This window comes from Lampetra planeri, chromosome 25 (genome assembly GCF_965212315.1).
Source record: "Lampetra planeri chromosome 25, kcLamPlan1.2.h2, whole genome shotgun sequence".
NCBI lineage: Eukaryota > Metazoa > Chordata > Hyperoartia > Petromyzontiformes > Petromyzontidae > Lampetra > Lampetra planeri.
In genome coordinates this window covers 1,980,047-2,003,958 of record NC_136131.1, presented here as the reverse complement: position 1 = coordinate 2,003,958, position 23,912 = coordinate 1,980,047, and the positions used below count along the sequence as shown (strand labels likewise).

Here is a 23,912-nt window from a genome sequence, read left to right as displayed (position 1 = left end):
CAACCGCCCAGGCAGCAATGGACCGGGATGTGCCTGTCGCGCTTGTGGATGAATCGACGGCCTTCCTCCTCACCCACACGACGGACGAGTGGCTCTACTGGAGATATGGCAGCAGCGTGACCATGAGTAACACCAGCATGACCATCCACTTCGCAGGTACCGGGAGCAGCAACGGCAGCAGCGGCGGCAGCAGCAGTGGTGGTAGCAGCAGCGGCGGAGGCAGCAGCGGCGGCGGCAGCAGTGGTTATCTGGCACAGTCGGAGTGCTGCAAGTGGTTGGCAGACTCCACGGCCATCAATTCTAGTGATGATTGCTCCCTCCACGGCAACCCTTCCACCCCTCCGCCTCTCCAGCTCGTGAATATATATCGCTGTAGTGTTTTTCAAACTTTCTTGTTCCGCCAACCTCTCAATCTTGTGACAAAACGCATTCCACTTCTCTTAATGTCAGTCATACACTGATTATGACCAGAACAATAATTTATTATTTAAATTAAGCTGAAAGGTTTTTATTTTTATTGGGGCATTTTGATCTTGGGGTTAGTGTAGTTTAATCAGGGTAGTTTACCAAAATGTTTTTTTTAAAGTATTATTTAATGTCCAAAACAAAAGGTATGAACATTGTCACCAGGTATGAACATTGTCGTCATAGATATATTATTATTTCAAGGCCACAGTGTTGTTGATGAGTGTGTTGGGTTAATTTTTCTTCTCAAGAGGCAAAGTATCACCGGGACGTTGTGGAGAATGGCCCCTTGGCAAATGCCTGTTGCCTGTGGCCGGATATTGGCCGTGTTTTGAATGTCTATTGCCCATCTGCAAGAACTCGTGAACGCAGACCCTACAGTAATGGAGCCACAGGGTGCACTGTCCCTCGACCAGGATACATCGAGCAAGCGTCGGATAGTGGTCATGGTGCCATCAGCCCATTGGAAGACTGGCCAGGGATCGGTAGGGAGTGACTTGCATATGCAAACACATTGGGACCTGTAATAAAGACTCAGATCCCATGTACAGCCTTTACAAACTTCTGGGGCAAGTTTTTGTGTCCGAGTGGCGATGTTTAAACACACACCAAGTACTAATTTGAGGCTCGATGGTCACTGGTGTTGGCCGTGAGGGGCATCGAACTCTGGTCACTGAGTTCATAAAGCAGCGCGCTAACTGTTACACTGCTGCTCCCCAATTTCATACACATGTACACGTACCCACATACGCATTCACACACACACATGCATCGAAAGCCATGTTAAGATGTCGCTGTGAAGCCCGGAGCGTCGGTTTGGGATTTGCGAGCGAATCGCGCATTTGCCTCGGGCATTCTCGACGAGCTGATGTTCATGGTGGTCTCCTTCACAGGTCTCCCAGCCCCGGGGGAGAGATGTTTCCCCTATGTACGAGAACCAGCAGCCACCGGGGTTCGTGCAGCAGATGTACGGCCACAGGTGAAACACGCGCGCACACAGACACGGGACCTCTCTTTGTCTTTCTCACCCCTGTGCCGTGGGAGCCCCCCCAACGCTGGCTCGGCTTGCGTGTACCAAGTAGAAAAGGGGGGTACCAATGGAACGTGCAGCTGAACGTTCGTTCCCATCCACAGATTCATCAACGTTGCGCCCTGCGCAAGTCAAGACTGGTAAGCTGGCACGAGAGTCCCGCTCTCCGTGAGATGGGAGATGGAGCGTGCTGCTGGCTCGGCACCTCCTGCGGATGCAGTTCCTCCGCTGGGGACCTCTGGGAGACCGCTTCTCATCCTCCTCATCCTCGTCTGTGGACTCTTCTGAACGTGGATGCTGATGAGAGGAAAACCTCTGAATTCGTATGGATGTTGGGGATCGACTTTCTGTTGATGGATGTATTGGCAACTGTAAATATATTCATAATAAAGGTTTTGGGTTAGATCGCGTAAGTATAAATGTGTCGTAAACCTCCACCACCCGACACTGCTAAATAGTAAGGGATTTGTCACATAAATAAAACGCCAATTAGTTACTACTTCAGCCCACCGGTTTGTTGGGAGAGTAATTCACAACATTTACAATTTGAGTACGACATTTCGCTGGTAATTACATCCAGCATCATCGAGCAATTTGCCAGAATATTGAAGCAATCCACCTGCTTCATCACTGAACCCAATCAGGTGCAGAGATCGGAGGGGAGGGGTGGAGGGGGGGTTCTTGTAATTTTATAATAGATTAGTAATCAGTTAATTCATATGTGTTTCATCTTTAGGGAATTGTAATTGTAAGATGTATTACTTAATAATATGCTTCCAGGCCGCGCTAAGCCTCTAGCTGTCAAAGCAGTTAAAATTATTTCTCTCAATTTAAATGGATTCTCGAATTAGTCTTGGCCAGTAATAATTATTTTACACAACATTTTAACGATTGAGTGCCAATGTTGGCAAGCATGTTCTGAAACTGCCGACAGTTGTGTTTGAGAGTATTTAATATTTCTTGTGTTATTTTAGTCTTATGCTAATGTTACGTCCCGTCTGTACAAAATAGCATATGCCACATAAGCAATTAATCTGATACACACGTAGGCTTTCGCGACCAATATTCATAATACAAATTTTGGGTGAGATCGCGTAAGTAAATGTGATTGGGTTCAGTGGTGACATCGTCCTGTTCTATTTAATACTAGAAGCAGGTGGATTGCTTCACTATTCTGGCAAATTACCCGATGATGTTGTGGATTTACTTTCCAACATACTGGTGGGTTGAAGTAATAACTAATTGGCGTTTTGTTGATGTGACTAATTGGCTGTGTGGGGCGGTGGAGGGTTACAACACTGCGTATGATATTTTACTGTAAATAAATGATATTCTTTGGGTCTTTCGGTAAAGCCACGTAGATAGATCAAATAATAAAAAATGATGAAGATGAAAATAATAACAATATCACGACGTTTCGATCGAAACAAAATCAATCGTCATCAGGTGAGAAATATCGCGGGAGAGCTGCTGAGAATAAATGGTGGGAGCGCTGCCAAGGTAAGGAGTTATCAAGGTTTGGGATGGTTGTCATCCAAAGGTCAGTGGGAGGAGCTAGAGATGAAATTTGCATGTAAATGTAAGATCGGGAAAATTTTGACAAACGAAGCTGTGGGGTGGCCATTATATTGTGAGAGATTAGCATGTCAATGTAAACAATTTGCTTGTAAATGTAAGCTCGGAGAGAGCTCGGCAAGAGCATTACCACATGGAGATGGACAAAGATAGCAGGCCGCCATTTACTAATACAGCTAACGCTGGCTGTATTAGTGAATGTAACTCGGAGAGTCGAATATAACTGCTAACATAGGTAGGGAGGGAACATCACAGCCAGTTATGACCTAAACTGGTTAATAACATCTTTCCCATGATTGCTCAGTTTGTACATTTCCAAGCAAATTTCTTACATTGATATGACGCCGCCTCCTGCGTGTACCACCTGACCTGGTCCTTGAACGGCCACGATGCTGTCGTAATGGCGCACCAGGTGCTTGATGTTGAGCAGGGCGTAGACGCCGCAGTCGTAGCCGATCGGTTGCTGCGGCACAAGCACCGTGGTGATCGCCACTGGCATGCTCACCGATTCGGTGCGCACGACCCGGGCCACCACCGTGCTGGCGAAGGCCGCGATGCTCTTAGCGTTGCGCGACTGCCCCCACGCAGCCATTGAGTCTAACAGCATGGCAGTCGACCTTGGTGGGCACGTGGCGTTGACGACCAAGATCTGCCAGTGCGACTGTTCGTGCATCGGTATGATCCACACCGGCCTGGAAGACACGCCATCGAAGACGCAATTCAAGTCGTCGAGATGGCCCGCCAAGAACTTTGTGTACAGGAACGTGTTGAACAGGTGGAGTATGCCGCTCGCGGCAGGCAGTAGAACTGCCCGAACAGGTTGATGATGGTGTCGTTCAACCACTGGCCAGGTTGTAAGCAGCGGAAGTCGTTCGGGAACAGCCTTCTGTATCCCGGAACGAAGACGACGTGTTCGACCGAGACAGGGGGCGGACAACGTGGAGTGATGCCGGGCGGGTCAGCGTCGCTTCTCGGCCTTCGCGACGCGCGCGCGCTCCAGTCGGGCAGCACGCTCTTCGGGCGTCTGGGGCGCGGCACGTCAGGCAGCCAACGAGACGTGCGTGCGCTCCAGTCGGGCACCACGCTCTTCGGGCATCTCGTCCTTTATTGGGCGCCCGCCGCCGTACTATGGCCAGACGTCGCCGATGATTGGTAACATCCCCACTTTCTCCACACCGCCGATGGTTGCACTGAACGTCGGCGATCGCGCCAGAAAACTTTTGTAGTCAAGCAAACTGCAATATGCCAAGACAGTCACAGTCACTGAACTGCGCAGAGTGCACGACAGACAAATATGCACGACAGACAGACAGCCAAATAATCTCTGGTGGGCAGTGTGGAAGCTGTTGTTCCTCCCTGTATAATATTCAAATACTGTCAATTATACCTGTATAATCAAATACTGTCAATTATCCTTGTTCACACTCACGATGTATGTATCATGTCAGAATTATTGATTATTAATAAATGGCTAACCTAATTTTTTCAAATTAATAAATGGCAAACTCGTGTCTTACCCACAAATCTAGCAACTACCCAAAGCGTTGAGTAGGCACGTAAAATATATTCATCAACTGAAATTGATTATGCTCCTGACAAATAAACAATGCACGTGAGATTTGATTATTTACGATGCATGTACATTACATGCCAATGTTCATCAGCATCAGCCATGCGCAATCGACTGCTGGGAGAAAAGGTTCCCCAATATTTTTCCCAATATTTTCACCATTCCACATGATCCTGCGATCCACCCAGCTCATGCGCATGATATTTCATTGCTTCATCTCTGTGGTGGTTATCCTCTCAGGTGTGTTTTCTCCTTCGGTTGACATTCCATCCCAAGTTCTGTCCACTTGCTATTATCCCTTTTAGCCACGACGTATCTTGCCCAAGCCTAATGAAAACTCAATTTGCATTTTTGCAATGTTGCATTGAGGATAAAGTAACCAAAAATGACCGTATGAATTAAAATAGAGATGGTCAAAATTAAATAAAAAGAATGAAATCATGACTGTAAATCAATCACAATGAATTGAATCACTGGAAAGTGTGCTGGGAGAGGGGGGGGGGACTCCAGTTGAATCGTAAACATGGCCACAGGCAGCCATTGCCACCATGCACACATGCCCAGTTAGGGATGTTCATTGAATTTTTTAGGGTTTTACGTTAATTGCATGCACAAAAGCCTATTAAAAACCCCATTACCAATCTTCACCACACCCACAATGACCGGAGTGAAGTATGGTTAAAACAAGCTCAATGACTGACATGGCGTGGTTAGGCCTTCATCTAGCAGTGGCTTGACCAAGTGCTGTACGTTTATTATATTGTTCATATTGTATCTATAATGATCTGAACAATGACATTGCAACATGCGTCTGTAAAAATGCGTCCCATGCGCCAAGCAGTTTGATCAAGCACTCAAAAAGTAGAAGATTATAGATTCCATGACTTAGGAATCAATACAATATTCCATAAGCAAACGGTAGAAATCTAGAATAAAAGTGCAGGAGATACAAAACACTGAGTACGCTTCGCCAGTACCGTAACTTACAATAAGATATTATATGTGCATAGGCAACTTACTCTGCTTCAAGAGATACGAGAGAAAGCTGATCAATATACTCATAGTGCTTTTAGTGATAAAGCAAATGTCTGTGGAGTCACGTACCGCCTTGAAGACTCTTAATAGAAGACTCTTAATATTTACGTTGAAGCCTATTCGCCATTGCTTGAAGCAGCATCGGCGGGGGAGGGAGAGAGCACAGAGGATGTGGGGTGGGAAAGGACTGGCACCAAAATGCCCTCTAGTGGCATGGGAGAGTTAACGCAGCGAATAATATGCACGACAGACAAAAATTCCCTGGTGGGCAGTGTGGAGTAGCCAGGCAGCCAGCCCCCTTGACTATCGGCCCCTCCCCCTTGATAAGGCCCCTCCCCTTACCCCCCCCCTCGCTTAGGCCCCTCCCCTGATCCCCCTTCCCAAAGGCCCCTCCCCTGAGCACCCCCCATATTCTTAGGCCCCTCCCCTGACCCCCCTTCCCTTAGGCACCTCCCCTCTCAATACCCGGCAGTAGGTCTCCACCAATCAAAGAGCTGCTTATATTATATATATGTTTATGCACGACAGACAACACGTTCCTTCGGAGTGGGCAGGTAGGAACTTGGTTGGACAGCGTATTCGTGCATGACAGACAGACAAATAATCCCTGGTGGGGAGTGTGGAACCTGTTGTTCCTACCTGTATAAAATATAACTTGACTTGAGGTAGTCAGGCAGCCAGCCAGGTAGCCAGCCCCCTTAACTATCGGCCCCTCCCCCTTGCTTAGGCACCTCCCCTTACCCCCCCTCACTTAGGCCCCTCCCCACTTAGGCCCCTCCCCTGACCACCCCCCCATATCCTCAGGCCCCTCCCCTGACCCCCCTTTTCTTAGGCCCCTCCCCTGACCACCCCCCATATTCTTAGGCCCCTCCCCTGACCCCCCCTCGCTTAGGCCCCTCCTCTGATCCCCCCCCCTCAGGCTCCTCTCATGACTCCCCCCTTCCTTAGGCCCCTCCCCTGTCCCTCCTCCCTTAGGCACCTCCCCTCTCCGTACCCTGCAGTAGGTCTCCACCAATTAAAGAGCTGTTTGTCAGGTCTCCACCAATCAAAGAGCTGTGTGTATTATATATTTATTTATGCACGACAGACAGACAGACAATAAATCCCTGGTGGGCAGTGTGTAACATTGTTCCTACCTGTAAAAAATCCCTGGTGGGCAGTGTGGAACATTCTTCCTACCTGTATAATCCCTGGTGGGCAGTGTGGAACTGTTGTTCCTACCTGTATAAATGTTGTTAAACCCGCCACCACCCGACAGCCAAATAGTAAGGGTTGTCACTTAAGCAAAACATGCCAATTCGTTACAAGTTCAGCACACCGGTGTGTTAGAGAGTAAGCCCACAACATTGTAATTACTGGTGAAACGTCGTACTCGAATTGTAAATGTGGGTTTACTCTCCAACACATCGGTGTGCTGTACTAGTGAAGTGTAATAGCGCCCTCTGCTGTCCAGCAACGGCAACTGCGGTGGACTAGCAGTACACACGCCGGTGAGCACTTACGTGGGTGTGTCGGCAGGGCGGAGGAACTGGGACAAGGGTCACAGAGACCCCATCTGAAAGCCCCTGGAACCCGCCAGTGGGTTCGAGAAGGGAGGTGTTGCCAGGGCAGAGTTGAGAGCTCGTGGCTGCCGGTTCTGGGAGTGGACTCGTCTCGTCGTTGCTGCCACCTTCGCTGCTTTCGCCGCTGCTGGTTTCGCTGGACATTACGTGGTCGGAGAGTTGTTGGCTGTCTCGGTCGACGCCGTCGGTGTAACACGATCCGGGTTGTGTCCAGGCTAGGTTACACGACGTGGGAGAAGCGAGGGCGAACCTGTGAACCTGAAAGTGAGAATAAAGAAGGTGCCTCCTCAAGAACCTTGTCTCCCGCTCCACTGACACTACACTAGTAACGCATTGGCACATTCTGTTTACGTGACAAACCTTAGTAATTGGCTGTGTCGGTTGGTGGCGGGTTTAACGACACATTTATATTCACGCGATCTAACCCAAAAACCTCATGGATATCATACATGGTTGATTGTAATAAAATAAAGTTATATTGCATTGCACTTTTAAACATTTTTAAACAGAGGTTTAAAAGCATTAACCATCTAAAACAAGGACAATAAGGCAGCCCGTTCAAGAAGACTTGAGTCGATTTTTTTTCCCACCAATCTTAGGATCTTCCTCAAGTTCAAACATTATTTTGTTTTAAGCGGGTAATGCTGTACTTCAGTGTGGATTTGGGAACTCCTGACCCTAAACCCTGTCCAATCACCAGCACGTGTTATTTAGCATATATTGTGCCAACGTGAGGTTGTTCATTTAAAAATAAACTACAGGGACTCCTCTACTTATGAACATTCGACTTACAAACTTTCAGAGAAATGAACAAACCTGGTCCGTATGTCCAGTTGCCTGTTCGTACTGAGAGTCGTAAGTTCAACCGCCCCGCAATAGATGGCGGCATCTACATCTGCAGAACATTAAGAACCAGTGGCATCTACATTTGCAGAACATGAAAAACCAGTGGCATCTACATCTGCAGAACATTAAGAACCAGGGGCATCTAAAGGAGAGTATATAATACTCTTTGGTTCTTTCGGTAAAGTCACGTAGTTAGAAATAAAATAAAACAAATCACGACGTTTCGATCGCAACACAAGCGACCTTCATCAGGTGGCACCGATACAGCAGGACAACCGCTGACACAAGAGAGAGCTGCTGACAACAAGAGTTTATAAAGGGTTGTGGTGGGCCCAACCCAAGTGTAAGTGGGCAGAGCTAGAGAAGGAAGCTCTCGAAGTAATTGTCAAATCTTCTTGGTTCTTTCGGTAAAGTCACGTAGAAGGGAAGTAATAAAATAATAAAAATAAAACATAATAAAATAAAATAATTCTCACGACGTTTCGGCTACAACGCAAGCAGCCGTCTTCAGGTGAAGAATGAGACACTACCAAGCTAGGAGCTTATATATAAGCTGGGTTGGAGGTGGAAGAGCGCCTTAACAAAAAGAATGTGCATATGAAAAGGAATTTAGCATATTCATGGGAAATGCGTAGGAGGTGGGTGGGGGGGTTTCAAAGTCATATTATGCCCATGCATTATGCAGGATCAGCAGCACCAAGGGGGGGTGCAGGGAGTAGCATTAACAAAGGAAAGGAATGTTAATTATATGTAGCTGCAGTTACTAAACAACCACGTAGAAAACTAAAGTATAAACTACATAAAAAACTAAAGTATAAACTGCATAGCACCATCAGTATACTTACTATACTCTACAATAAGCTGAGTTACTAACAGCAAGTAATACATTACACTTCTACGTCGTAAAAATTATATAATATGCTTCCATCTAAACTTTATTCTCTTACATCACACGAGCATATACCGTACTATATACTGCCATAGATAAACCCAACATTAAATTATATACTGTATTGCTATAAACCGTATACATTTTAATATAACACTATGTATTATTCTACCCACCCTAATGTGTATCGAAATGGTTTATTACGTCCTTCCAATGATTGCTAAGCCAGAATCCATCTTCTCGGTTAAAATTGTCTCTGTGTTTGTATATGTGGATCGCCTCATGAACGAATCTCTCATGATAGCCAGATGGCTTGCAGAGAACCTCTGTCTTGGAGAAGTCAATGTCATGTGAGCCCACTGAGTTGTAACGGTGATCTGCCACGGCTGAGGTGTTTGTCCTACCGTGTTTCAGGTCAGCTTTATGTTCACGGATGCGGTCCGAGACATGTCGTTTGGTTTCCCCAATGTAACTGCTACCACAGAGGCAACTTAGTTTGTAGACGCCAGGGTAATGTATGTCTGGAACCACATCTTTTACAGACGGTACCAGAACACGGATTTTATGTACTGTGTTGAATCGGACCTGGATCTTGTGTTTAATCAGGATTTTGGAGATCTTTTTTGTGACCCCAGCAATGTAGGGTAAGGTGATGGTCTTGAAAGGCTCCTCAACAGGATCCTTCATGATGGTTGGAGTGATGGCTTTGCGGATTGTGTAGTCGGAGTAACCATTAGCCTTAAGAGCTTGGCGTACGTGTTTGAGTTCACTGGAAATGTGTTCATGGTCGGAGATGCATTGGGCTCTATGATATAGAGTCTTGATGAGGGAATTCTTCTGGGATGGATGGTGGTGGGAATCCGGTTTTAGGTAAGCATCCGTATGGGTGGCTTTCCTGTAGCCACCCATACACTTATACAGGTAGGAACAACAGCTTCCACACTGCCCACCAGGGATTATTTGTCCGTCTGTAGTGCACGAATGTGCTGTCCAACCAAGCTCCTACCTGCCCACTGTTGTATGTGTTGGATTATGAAATTTTGATAAAAATAATAAAAATTAATAATTTTCCGAAAAATGCGCAAATCGCATTAATTATGTTAATGTGTGTATTACACATGCATAAATTATGATAATGTGTGTAATTATATGCATAAATTATGATAATCACGGAGATAATCATAGTAATTTATGCGGATGCTTGCGATTATGTTAATGTTTGCAGTTATGATAATTAGGCTCAGCTTCGTTCATCCAGTGTTATATCAATCAGTATAACACGATTATCATCGATTAAACGTTTATCGATTATCTTAGTGTGTTTATGCTATTTTAGGTCTCCATTTTCATATCTCATCGCAGGTAACAGCTCTTATGAATAAGACAGTTTTGCATGGACTTGGAAAGAAGCACTCGAACAGTTGGTGTTAAGCAATTTTAATTCTAAACAAACACATGACACTCTCTTATCCGAAAGCAAGTATACGTCAATAAATTCATGGGCAAGATTATGCGATTAACGAAAATGAATGACTAAAAATACTTCGTCATTGGCGTGATTATGCAGTTAACGAAAATGAATGACTAAAACATTTCTTATTCATGTAACTCGACGGCAGCAACTGCTTTGCACGATCAGTTGATATTGAACGCACCACCTCGAAATGGCAACCCTTTTTGAAACGCAAAGACAATTTTTTTAAAAGTCTTATTCGTGTGCGTGCTGTGTGTGCGTTGTCCCCTTGTAATATTAATTAATTCTTAGAGCCGGGAGTTGTGTCGTTAGCTTGTGTGGTGTGGGAGGATACAAACAGCGGCCAGAAGTTTTCTCTGGGTTGGGCATGGCCGCCGCGAGCCCCTGCTGCTCCCTCGCTCGGCGTGTCTCTGCTTGTGCGCTCTCTCTCTCTCCACTGCTGGACGACGAGTTGGCACGACGCTCGGTGACGCCCGGTGACGTCCGAGTCGTGCTGCTCTTGCGCTCTCTCTCCCTCTACTGCTAGATGACGAGTTGGCACGACGCTCGGTGACGCCCGGTGACGTCCGAGTCGTGCTGCTCTTGCGCTCTCTCTCTTTCTACTGCTACATGACGAGTTGGCACGACGCTCGGTGACGCCTGGTGACGTCCGAGTCGTTCTGCTCTTGCGCTCTCTCTCCCTCTACTGCTAGATGACGAGTTGGCACGACGCTCGGTGACGCCCGGTGACGTCCGAGTCGTGCTGCTCTTGCGCTCTCTCTCCCTCCACTGCTGGACGACGAGTTGGCACGACGCTCGGTGACGCCCGGTGACGTCCGAGTCGTGCTGCTCTTGCGCTCTCTCTCCCTCTACTGCTAGATGACGAGTTGGCACGACGCTCGGTGACGCCCGGTGACGTCCGAGTCGTTCTGCTCTTGCGCTCTCTCTCCCTCTACTGCTAGATGACGAGTTGGCACGACGCTCGGTGACGCCCGGTGACGTCCGAGTCGTGCTGTGTTGTGGCTCTCTCCTTGATCGTTGCCAACTTCACACGGACACTCGCCCTTGCTTCCGGCTGTGTTGGCTTGTGGCTCTGGACGACGCGGCTGTGCTCACTGGGTGGTGGTCGGTCTGCCCTCAAACACACGGCGCATTCGATGGCGCTGTCCTCTTCCTCACAGCCGTTTGACCAGGTTTTCTCCACTGCATCGCGCTCTCTGCTTTGCACGCTTGGTCGACGCTTGGCGATCTCCGCCCTTTTACAGGTTGATTGCTTGTCGTCATTCGTCACTCTCTCTGCTCCGTGCTTCCCTTGTTCGTGCAACTGCCAGCTTCACTCGCACTTAACTTCGTTCTGCGAGAAGCGACACCTGCTATCGGCATCGGTGTTTCGTTTCCTCACGACGCTCCGCCTGCCGGAGCACGGCTGAAACCCAGCCCCGACCCAGGTTGAACTCAGATTTCTGCGACTCGAACGACCCCTCCTCGTTCCATCTCTCCTCGAGGCACGATCTGCCCCCGCTCTCTTGCGAGCCCTGTCGCAACACTGAGCGCGACTCGGACAGTCTGTTCATTCAGGCTGTCACCTTAACGATGTCTCGTCGTCCCATCTCTCCTCGAGGCACGATTTGCCCCAGCTCTCTTGCGAGCCCCCGTCGCAACACTGCGTCGCAAGCCGAGTTGCGAGACTGAGCGCGACTCGGACAGACTGCTCGTTCGCTATGTGCGCCCGTGCCTAACTCAAAACGTGACTCCCCTGTCTGCGCATTCTTTGCGAGAGAAAACAGAAAAAACAGATGTCTTTGGAATGTCAGGCACCGATTCCCCCCTGTGACCTTTTTGCTCCCTCCTTGCTTGCCAGACCCCGCTGGAAGACAAAGGTGGCTGAGGAGATGTTTGCAATACATTTATGTGGTCCTGTGTGTTACATTTATTCTTGAATTATATTTTATGAGTTCCTTCGGTCTTAGTATCGTGGTTATCATTCGTCTATGTTTAATGAATATTCGTAATGATCCTCGTCACATTATTATTTTGGGGCTTCGCCAAGTTTAGTTCTCCAGAGATTGGTGTTTTATTCTGAGTTATATTTTAATGTCCTGAGGTTAAGTGTAACTATGTTTCCACTTAAGCTTTCTGGAATTCGTACTCTTTAGTTTATAGGACGGTCATGTAGATAGGAAACATATAATTCTAAATAATATGTATGCGGTGAATACGAGTAATATAAGATAATTACTAATAAAAAAAAACGTATTGTTTATTGGTCAATTCTCTTTGTTAAGTTTCTACTTTTCGGTAAGGAAAACGTTAATAAAACGCGAGTGGCAACCGTTATTATCCTTTACTCTGCTCTGCACCCCCTCCGTGCATCTCAAGATGTCTTGGGAGGTCAGGTCATCGATCTTTGTCCATCTGGATGTCTGACCTCTCTGTGACCGACTTCTTCCCAGATTAATGGCCGTTTCACAGATTCCTGGTGTGCTTGTAGTGGGTTGTTTTCATTATTTAATTTTAAAAAATATATATATAGATATAAAAAAAAATTCTTAATTATTCTTAATATTAATAACGGAAAACAGGGCATAGATACAACACCACTCCGAAGGAATGTGTTTTGGCGTTAGACCACATAAAACTCACTCAACAATTAAAATATTTAAGTTCAGGTGAATTATTCAGTCGTGCGGGATGAAAGTCGACATCCTTTTTCCTGGCCACATTCCCACAATAAATTAAGTGAAGGCCATGCACCAACATGTTTTATGGGTCATCTGTAAACAATTCGCATGTGTTCGTCATTTTCCAGACTTTATACTTACGTTTGATGGAAACATGCTTAACACCAAACAGGACTTTCGGGGTAAACGGAAACGTTAAAGATGCAAAACTTCGAATGTGCCAAAACCATGAATAAAGTGCAATCAATCTAATGCAACTACCCTTTCCCCACATGGGGGGGGGGGGGCAAACCCAGCATTCCGGCCACATTCGTTAGCACACCTTCGTGGTGGTTGTGCCCAACATGTTGCGGTTATGGTGCAGTTGTGGAAACGTGGCTTTGAGTACGATCATGTGGGGGTGGGGGGGGGGGGGTGTAAATATTGATAACCATGTTGGTAATACATACATGGTGTTGATATTGTTCATTTATAACTTACAGCATTACCGTCGATATACGTTACAGATCAAAAGGCTGGGTTGTGGCTGGGAAAGTATGTGCAAGAAATCCAGATCACTTGCTAATCAAAAGTTTCATCCTACGCAAGTACACGAAGTATAAACAGCGGTATGAAAATGAATAGTGCAGCCCATCCTACGTTGCATAGTTGTCAGCTATATCGAGTCTTCCAATTATGAAACCACAGAACTGCAAGCAGGAAACGGATACCTGGCACATTCCATATCGCTAGACTCATCCTGGTAGCTGCCCATCGAGGACATTGCATGATAACCACTGCACTCGATTATTTTCCTAGAGTATCAAGGTCACAAGAACGCCACGTTGATGTGATTAAACCGTTTATTTCATAGTATGCGTATCATGCAACAGGCGCGTTACACTTGGAATGCGCGCAGCGCGTGGGTCCTGCCATTCCGCTCGTGGTGCGCTCGGAAGTTCGGGTGGCAGCAGAATTTCAAGGCCGCGATCGTGATCACGAACTCGAGGAAGTCGACTTCCCCATCCTTGTCATCACCAAGGTCCCTCAGGATGCGGCTCACCACGAACCCATCCACGGGATTCTGAATGGAATCAAAGCAGCAAGAGTTAGAAAAGCCTGGACCTGGACTGTGGAACATGGGCTAAATAGACAGCAAGTGATGGTACACGGCGTAGTGCCGGTCATTCTACCACGTGGAATAACTGTGAATAAGCCAACCACAATACGTCCTGCATTCTCAGAATTAAATGGTCCATTCGAAGTTATAAGACTACATTAACCCCTTATCCGTTTAGTCACCCCCGATTAGGCCCAGTGAGACATCTCCAAGAAAGAAACACCACTGCACATTTCTGGCTATCACCTCATGAAGCCAGTAGTAAAAATCAGCTAAACGGCGTATTCATTAGTACAAGTTTCAAGTTTACTCTCAAACACAACAGTGTGCTAAAGTAGCAACTAATCGGCAGTATACGTGACAAACCCTACCAAGTTGTCGGTCGGGTTTGACGGACATTTACGCGATCCAAACCAAACATTTATTAGTACAGAAGAATGGAGAGGGTATAACAAGAGACTCAAACATGGGATGAACCGAGGGACTGGTCCATACGAATAGCAAAACCACATCCCACCTGGATTAGACTCTTGCCCTTATCCCCCTTTAGGAAGCTCCTGAACGTTTCCTTCTTCAGGCAATCTTTCACAGCACTGTCGCGGGCGAGTTCATTGAAGGTGGACAGGAGCTTCAGGGTGGCTGCATGGAGGTCGCTCATCTTCATAAGCGATGTACGGTCGAGTCAGTACGCAAGTGGAATCTGCGAAGACACGACAAACAACGAGACAGCCTTCAATCACGTGAAGACAATGCACACGGCACCTCTCTACGCACCATAATGACTGATCACGTAGCGCCCCAGCTTTGTTCCAAAAACAATTTCTGGCCCAAACCTCAACCAGCGCTGCACACAGCTCTCACCGAACCCAGGTAAAACCCGCGCGTTGCAGAGATCCCCACTACACAAGGCATCTTGCCCAACACCGCGGCGGTGGCGGTACCTGCAACAGACGTCTGCAACTTTGACGACGACTGCTGCCACCCGTTGCGGCTTTTATGAAGCGCGGCCAGTGACGTCACCACTCACACCTGCTCGCTCTCACTGTGCGATTAAGTGATGATGTTTTTTGATTGGTCCCGTTTATCTCGTTTCCCGGCTAATTTACAAGGGAAGTCCGTGATGCCAGAGCACAGCAGAAACAACATCAACAGACAATGAACTCATGGGAGGCACGTGCCAAGAGGCCCCAACATTGCTATCAAGCGGGCGCTTGATGGAGGGAGTGGAGGTGTTTGCACGGGGACGAAATAAAACACATTCCTGCGGAGGGAGCTGGTAGGAATGTTGGGTTGCTCGGTCAATGGCCAGCGTCAATGGCGGCGTGGTGTATTCCGCAAATATGCCCGACTGTGAGGGCGGGCACAATCCGGAGTGAGTAGGTTAAACGTTGAATTTTATAAGGGTTGAATTTTATAAAAACTTTTTCAATAAATATAATCATTAACCTCAAACGAACATAATAGCGGGTCCCATAAGCCCCCGGCTCTCTCATAAACTCCGTTGCGACGTCATTTAATGTCTGTTGAAGGCGAACGATATGGCAACCTATTCCTCTCGACGAGCTCTACCCGATGCGCTAATCAAAGTTTCAAAGTTGTGTTTATTCTGCGACAACAGAATGATCCGAGACGAGATATCCAAGGTTATGAAGAGGCCATCAGAGGATTGAACCAGCCCAGCTGGAAAATGGGAAAATATAGACCCTTGCTTTTGGCGAGTTCATGAACCAACTCCGATGACACCAGGGCTAATGAACTATTCACTTAGGTTTCTGCCTTTGTATAGACACATCCCAAAGAAATAACAATTCGCAAAGGTGTGCTGCTGCTTCTGCTCAAACAGCAGGAAGACACGACTTAAATTATGCCTGCTTGTGTCGCCAGCCCGTCCTCTTTCCCGTCATGATCGTAACGAGAGAGCAGGCCAGCTAAACAAAAGCATTTGGGGACGATAGAAGTTATTCTGAGTTGTGTTCTTGTCCAATTCCGTACCACACAGTAGGTTGAGATGACTGGACAGCTTCACAAATAGAGAACGCAAATCAGGTTACCAACTCTCCATCAATGTCCGGGAGTGTCCACCGAAATTGGCATCATTCTCCGGGTGACAATTTAAGGTGATACCGGAGCTTTTAATTGGATACTTTAAGGAAATTAAACATCTCCCGCAATATCTTCAGTCAAGAGTTGGCAAGCCTAAACGTGAGTGGGTCATGTGACGGCAACACTTTATTCAAAAGTGCTCTTCTGGGTAGCTTTCGTTTCTCTGCAACAGTGGCAAAGAAAACCTGCCAATTAGCTATTAGTTAGGAACACTGATGTGTTGGAGAGCAAACCTACAATATTTAGAATGCGATTCCAATGTTGTCTCCGGTAATTACAACCAGCTTCATCAGGCGATAGCCATGATTAAGACCCCATTTATATTCACGCGATTTAACAACAAAAAAACAAGTTGTGTGGACGCCGTTGCACGGAATTCGCCCGCTCTCGTCGACGAGAGAGAAAGAGGAGCCGCAGACAGCAGCCACCAGCTCTGCTGTCCTCTGTATACGAAGGTGTTCTCGGCCACATAATGAGCGTTTACGTCTGGGATGAAACCATAGCGCCCAGAGAAAACCCACGGCATGTGCATGGCGAGGTAAAACTTGATTCCGTACAGATGGAACACGTGGGCGTACATGTTTGCTGTACCGCCTTCTCCTGGCGAGCCAGGGTATGGTGCCTCATTGACGCCAAGGGGTTGGGAGTTTCACAGCATTTGTGCGATCCACCAACCCTCGCCTCTACAGTGCTGGATTACCGGCGTTTGTAGTCACCACCGGCCGGCTAAAATAAATAACCTTAAAGTGACGTCATGAGCGAGACTAGGTCTACGCGTGCCAGCATCACTGTAGAAAAAATACCAAATTAAAATAAATTGCCGTGCAAATGATGAAGCCGATCGTTCCCAAGGAACGATCAACGATGGTCAGGCAGCGTGGCGGTGGTGGTCAGCTCGTTTGCTGGGCGCTGTCGTGGTGAGATCTTATCTCCCTCGCCTGGTATGCAGGAGGTCGTGGGTTTGATCCCGAATCTAACGCCTGCTGCATATTTCGAGTTTACATGTTATCTTCCTGTGATCACCTGGAGTTTTTTTCTGGGTTTCTGTTCCTTTCACATTTACAATCAACATGCTCTTCGAGTATTTGTCTGCTTTACATTTCCACTCGATAAGCCACTTCGTTGAGCTATCATTTGTGATAGCCAGATCGCTTGTAAAAAGAGCTATGTAGCTCAGTTTGCCTTACCTGGTAAAATAAAAAAAATAGTTTAGTTTGAATACACCCGTAGTATTAACCAGGGCGACCTGACGGGCTCAAACCGCAAACCTCTGCACTGCACGCCTCAACCAACGAGCTGATCAAGCCCCCCGCCCCTCCTCTCCATCCCCCACAAGCCCCCCCCCCCCGCAGCCCCTCCCCCCTACAGACACAAGCCCCGCCCACCGTCGAGTGACGTCATGACCAACTGACGCCCACTCTGAAGATTCAAGTCTCCCGCGAAGAAGCAGAAGCCGACGACTCCGCGACTCTCCGAGATTCCGAGACTCCCTGAGGCCTTCTCACTCGACTCGCTCTCCCTGCTTGAGTGAAGAACCTCGCCGACGACGGTCGAAGGATGGAAGAAACATCACCGAGGTGAGTGAGCGTGAGACGGCACTGGGGAGAGACAAAGACGGCTGTGAGATGTGTTCAGCAGTGGGTGAGTGAGACAGCCCTGCACAGGACACCCGGGTACTCTGTTGTGGCCGTGTCTATGTCAGGTCGGGCGTTGGCTTCAGAGGGACAAACATTGATACACACCACCGTGAGGGGGGGGAGACACTTGGACACCACAAGGGAGACACGGGGGACACACAGACACAACGTAGACACACGGGCACACAACAGAGACACAGAAGGCAGACACATGGAGACGCAGAAGGGAGACACGAGTTGCTGTTCTATTGGTAGTGGACACTCCTCACCAACACACGGACACAGGCGAGGAGGCTTCCAGTCATTTAATCCCCCACCACCACCGTCATCATCCACAGCGCTCTGCTCTTCTGCTGCTCTGTCCTCATCTGCTGCTCTCTTATCTTCATCATTATCTGTGACCTACCAATGTCTGCAGGCAGGATCAATCGATGACAATCCTATTGGCTGCAGATGTTTAACAGATGAGATGCGTTGCACCGTGAATTCCTCCTGTTTGATGAGACAGTCGACCCTTCTGCACCGCCACTTTCCCCATCGCGGTTTCGATAAATCGCGGGGTCGGCAAAAGACATTAAATGGGAAGTTTTTGGGAGTTTTGGGAGTGTTGCGAAAGCCGCAGACGACACTGAAAAGGTTTAGAAACTCATAAATGCATTAAATATATGTACAGTACTGGATAATATTAATGTATTTAATCCTTTAATACCATAAATATACACAACTTTTCTAAAGTAAAATTTTGTAAAAAGTTAAAGTTTATTAAAAGAATGCGAAAGCCAGCAGACGACACGCAAAGGGTGGAAAATGTAGAGATATCTTAACTGTACTGTATGACCAAATACTGTACTCTATATTTGTATATTTAACTAAAAGGTGATACTGTCTTTTGTTATACTATTGTAGTGGTGTTTATTCACGCGGACAACTTCTTTTTCTCCTGTGTCACTTTATTAGAAGCATCCCACACGGGTGCTCCTCACGTTCAACACCACGTACTCCTCTGGCGAATTCTCCCTCTCTTGCTGCGCTAGTCTGCTACTCCGAGCTCACTCTCTCTTGCTCCGCTAGCCTGTTACTACACCCACACCTTCAACCTTGCGTGCCCCGAGCAGGGGTTCAGCCAACACCGCTGGGGAGGACGAGGTAATGGAGGGCGAGGTCCCGGACTTCTCTTGTATTGACTTCTCACGTCTTCATCTCCAACCAACTCAACTCCCGTTGCTTCACACATCCCCATATATCCCCCTCCTCATTAAGTGTCCTCAGGTGGCCCTCGTTAAGCCGGCATCCTTCCGGTGTCTCCTGCACGTGCTCCCCCCCTTATCGCTTCTATCTCTGCCTTCTTGGCGCCTCCTCCGTGTTTGCATTTGCAGCCAGCCAATCACTGCCTCTTTCCCTAATTGCTGGTGTCTCTCTGTCTGCTGTCTCACAGGCCTCACGCTTGTCCTTAACTGACCGCACTGTTTGCAACCCCGTACATGAATGCAACTGCTGTTTGCGAACCCTGCGCAAATTACGCCACTACACTATTATTCTGCTCGCTTCGCTCACCAAGGAAACCAAGGGGACCAACAAATTTCACGCAGTTTTTCCAGATCGCGGGGGGCCTGCGCCCCTACCCCTGCGATGTGGAAGGGTCGACTGTAAAAATAATTGTAACCGTTCGGATAGCTACCGACTTAGTGCTGCTCGGAAGCGAATCATCAAATAATACATTGTTTAAATGCATGCCTATACAAGCCACCATACTTCAATAGGGATTACCGTTGGTACTGTACGGCTATTTTAATACACAATGAACAGGAAGGACAAGATCAAAGGGCTCGCATAACACGCATGCATAATGTACGTTGACTCATTAATCCCCCCCACCACTTTGCGCAAGAGCGAAGAAGTGTGGTCACCACATCTACGCCTCTATATAAGGAACGAAACAGGTGGACTTCTCCAAAAATCTGGCTGTCAGCTGATGAAGCTAGTTGTAATTACTGACGAAACTTCGTACTCAGATTGTAAATGTTGTGGCTTGGCTCTCAAAAACACCGGTGGGCTGTACTAGTGATGAATTTGCACGTTCTGTTTACGTAACAACCCTTACTAGTTGGCTGTGTCGGGTGGTGGCAGGTTTTAACGACACATTTATATATTTCTGCAATCTTACCCAAAAAAACCTCTTATGGATGATATTGGTCGTGAAAGCCTACGTGTTAAATGGAGTTTACCTGGTAGGATGAAACTAGTTTAGTTTTATTCGTATATATTTTTTTGTTATTTGTTTTCCTTTTCTACACTCTGCACTCCTATCATGTTTTTGTATTGTTGTAATGTTCTGACCCACCCCCAATTGAACATCTGTGAAAAATAGCTTCATAGCTCATCGGATTTCTCCAGTATGAATAGAGCTTCTGATTTCGCTTGACTCGAGTGTGATTGCAAAGTGACAGAAGCTCGTGACTGTCGGCGCGATGGCCTGCGAGCAACTGTGACCCCACCTGTGTTCCGTCTGCGTTTGCAGACAACCGGATATTGGTGACATGCCCACCGCGACGCGTTGTGACCTCTCGCCCGACGATGGCCTGCTGGAGGAGGAGGAGGCCAGCCCGTCCTGCTGGGGCGGCCGTTGTCGGAAGGGGCCGCGTATATCGGTGGCCGACAAGGCCCTCCTGAAGGCCGAGGATAAACTAGCTAAGACCCGGTTGAGAACGCGCCAATTATTCCGGGATCTGTGGTGGGACAGAGTCGCGGTTGCCGCCGCCAAGGAGCGGAAGGAGGAGGAGGAAAAGAAGAAGAAGTGGAGCGCGGGAGCAGCAGATCAAAAGAAGATGTCAAAATGGCCCTTTGTCAACAAATGGAGGCGCAATAGGCTCTTGCCCCACAAAGTCAGCAGACCAGGTGAGGGGATTGAACTTGGCATGGCTGCGAGGGAAAGGGGTGGGTGGGTACGGCGCACGGTCTCAGGTGATGCTAAATGCCTGATGTTGATTCTAAATGTGTGTGGAGGGAAAAACTGGAGGACTCGGACAAAAATCGATGTGACCACGGGGAGAGACATGCAAACTGCATATATACCACAGGGGTCAGGGTCGAGAACTCACACGCACCTGTATACCAGGCAGGATGGTTAACATCTTGCCAACGTGGCATCCTTAAAGGTAAGGCGTGTTGAAGCAGTGCCTCTAGTGTTGACAGCAAGGCTTTCATCGAAGTGGTTTCGAAATGTAGTTCTGTGATGCCACCTTCTCGTGCACCGCGAGAGCATGTGAGTGACGAGAAGGTGGGGTCATTCTGTCGCAGGAACAACCGCCCAGGCAGCAATGGACCGGGATGTGCCTGTCGCGCTTGTGGATGAATCGACGGCCTTCCTCCTCACCCACACGACGGACGAGTGGCTCTACTGGAGATATGGCAGCAGCGTGACCATGAGTAACACCAGCATGACCATCCACTTCGCAGGTACCGGGAGCAGCAACGGCAGCAGCGGCGGCAGCAGCAGTGGTGGTAGCAGCAGCGGCGGAGGCAGCAGCGGCGGCGGCAGCAGTGGTTATCTGGCACAGTCGGAGTGCTGCAAGTGGTTGGCAGACTCCACGGCCATCAATTCTAGTGATGATTGTTGCTCCCTCCACGGCAACCCTTCCACCCCTCCGCCTCTCCAGCTCGTGAATATATATCGCTGTAGTGTTTTTCAAACTTTCTTGTTCCGCCAACCTCTCAATCTTGTGACAAAACGCATTCCACTTCTCTTAATGTCAGTCATACACAATGATTATGACCAGAACAATAATTTATTATTTAAATTAAGCTGAAAGGTTTTTATTTTTATTGGGGCATTTTGATCTTGGGGTTAGTGTAGTTTAATCAGGGTAGTTTACCAAAATGTTTTTTTTTAAGTATTATTTAATGTCCAAAACAAAAGGTATGAACATTGTCACCAGGTATGAACATTGTCGTCATAGATATATTATTATTTCAAGGCCACAGTGTTGTTGATGAGTGTGTTGGGTTAATTTTTCTTCTCAAGAGGCAAAGTATCACCGGGACGTTGTGGAGAATGGCCCCTTGGCAAATGCCTGTTGCCTGTGGCCGGATATTGGCCGTGTTTTGAATGTCTATTGCCCATCTGCAAGAACTCGTGAACGCAGACCCTACAGTAATGGAGCCACAGGGTGCACTGTCCCTCGACCAGGATACATCGAGCAAGCGTCGGATAGTGGTCATGGTGCCATCAGCCCATTGGAAGACTGGCCAGGGATCGGTAGGGAGTGACTTGCATATGCAAACACATTGGGACCTGTAATAAAGACTCAGATCCCATGTACAGCCTTTACAAACTTCTGGGGCAAGTTTTTGTGTCCGAGTGGCGATGTTTAAACACGCACCAAGTACTAATTTGAGGCTCGATGGTCACTGGTGTTGGCCGTGAGGGGCATCGAACTCTGGTCACTGAGTTCATAAAGCAGCGCGCTAACTGTTACACTGCTGCTCCCCAATTTCATACACATGTACACGTACCCACATACGCGTTCACACACACACATGCATCGAAAGCCATGTTAAGATGTCGCTGTGAAGCCCGGAGCGTCGGTTTGGGATTTGCGAGCGAATCGCGCATTTGCCTCGGGCATTCTCGACGAGCTGATGTTCATGGTGGTCTCCTTCACAGGTCTCCCAGCCCCGGGGGAGAGATGTTTCCCCTATGTACGAGAACCAGCAGCCACCGGGGTTCGTGCAGCAGATGTACGGCCACAGGTGAAACACGCGCGCACACAGACACGGGACCTCTCTTTGTCTTTCTCACCCCTGTGCCGTGGGAGCCCCCCCAACGCTGGCTCGGCTTGCGTGTACCAAGTAGAAAAGGGGGGTACCAATGGAACGTGCAGCTGAACGTTCGTTCCCATCCACAGATTCATCAACGTTGCGCCCTGCGCAAGTCAAGACTGGTAAGCTGGCACGAGAGTCCCGCTCTCCGTGAGATGGGAGATGGAGCGTGCTGCTGGCTCGGCACCTCCTGCGGATGCAGTTCCTCCGCTGGGGACCTCTGGGAGACCGCTTCTCATCCTCCTCATCCTCGTCTGTGGACTCTTCTGAACGTGGATGCTGATGAGAGGAAAACCTCTTGAATTCGTATGGATGTTGGGGATCGACTTTCTGTTGATGGATGTATTGGCAACTGTAAATATATACATCCAGCATCATCGAGCAATTTGCCAGAATATTGAAGCAATCCACCTGCTTCATCACTGAACCCAATCAGGTGCAGAGATCGGGGGGGAGGGGGGGTTCTTGTAATTTTATAATAGATTAGTAATCAGTTAATTCATATGTGTTTCATCTTTAGGGAATTGTAATTGTAAGATGTATTACTTAATAATATGCTTCCAGGCCGCGCTAAGCCTCTAGCTGTCAAAGCAGTTAAAATTATTTCTCTCAATTTAAATGGATTCTCGAATTAGTCTTGGCCAGTAATAATTATTTTACACAACATTTTAACGATTGAGTGCCAATGTTGGCAAGCATGTTCTGAAACTGCCGACAGTTGTGTTTGAGAGTATTTAATATTTCTTGTGTTATTTTAGTCTTATGCTAATGTTACGTCCCGTCTGTACAAAATAGCATATGCCACATAAGCAATTAATCTGATACACACGTAGGCTTTCGCGACCAATATTCATAATAAAAATTTTGGGTGAGATCGCGTAAGTAAATGTGATTGGGTTCAGTGGTGACATCGTCCTGTTCTATTTAATACTAGAAGCAGGTGGATTGCTTCACTATTCTGGCAAATTACCCGATGATGTTGTGGATTTACTTTCCAACATACTGGTGGGTTGAAGTAATAACTAATTGGCGTTTTGTTGATGTGACTAATTGGCTGTGTGGGGCGGTGGAGGGTTACAACACTGCGTATGATATTTTACTGTAAATAAATGATATTCTTTGGGTCTTTCGGTAAAGCCACGTAGATAG

General features: G+C 47.5%; 2 long non-coding RNA genes and 1 pseudogene across 3 annotated transcripts; 2 read left to right on the top strand and 1 right to left on the bottom strand.

Moving 5' to 3' along the window:
• On the top strand, positions 1-2,545 carry LOC144727527 (uncharacterized). The gene is made up of 3 exons (XR_013587410.1): positions 1-950; positions 1,359-1,444; positions 1,600-2,545. It is a non-coding gene; the product is annotated as an uncharacterized LOC144727527 (long non-coding RNA).
• An 11,389-nt stretch (positions 2,546-13,934) lies between these two features.
• On the bottom strand, positions 13,935-15,140 carry LOC144727226 (protein S100-A1-like; annotated as a pseudogene). The gene is made up of 3 exons (XR_013587358.1): positions 15,067-15,140; positions 14,723-14,905; positions 13,935-14,169 (listed from the first exon to the last, which is right to left on the bottom strand). The product of XR_013587358.1 is annotated as a protein S100-A1-like (transcript).
• Positions 15,141-21,583: 6,443 nt separating this feature from the next.
• Positions 21,584-23,195, top strand: LOC144727525 (uncharacterized). Its single transcript, XR_013587409.1, has 3 exons — positions 21,584-22,200; positions 22,609-22,694; positions 22,850-23,195. It is a non-coding gene; the product is annotated as an uncharacterized LOC144727525 (long non-coding RNA).
• The last annotated feature ends 717 nt before the right edge of the window (positions 23,196-23,912 follow it).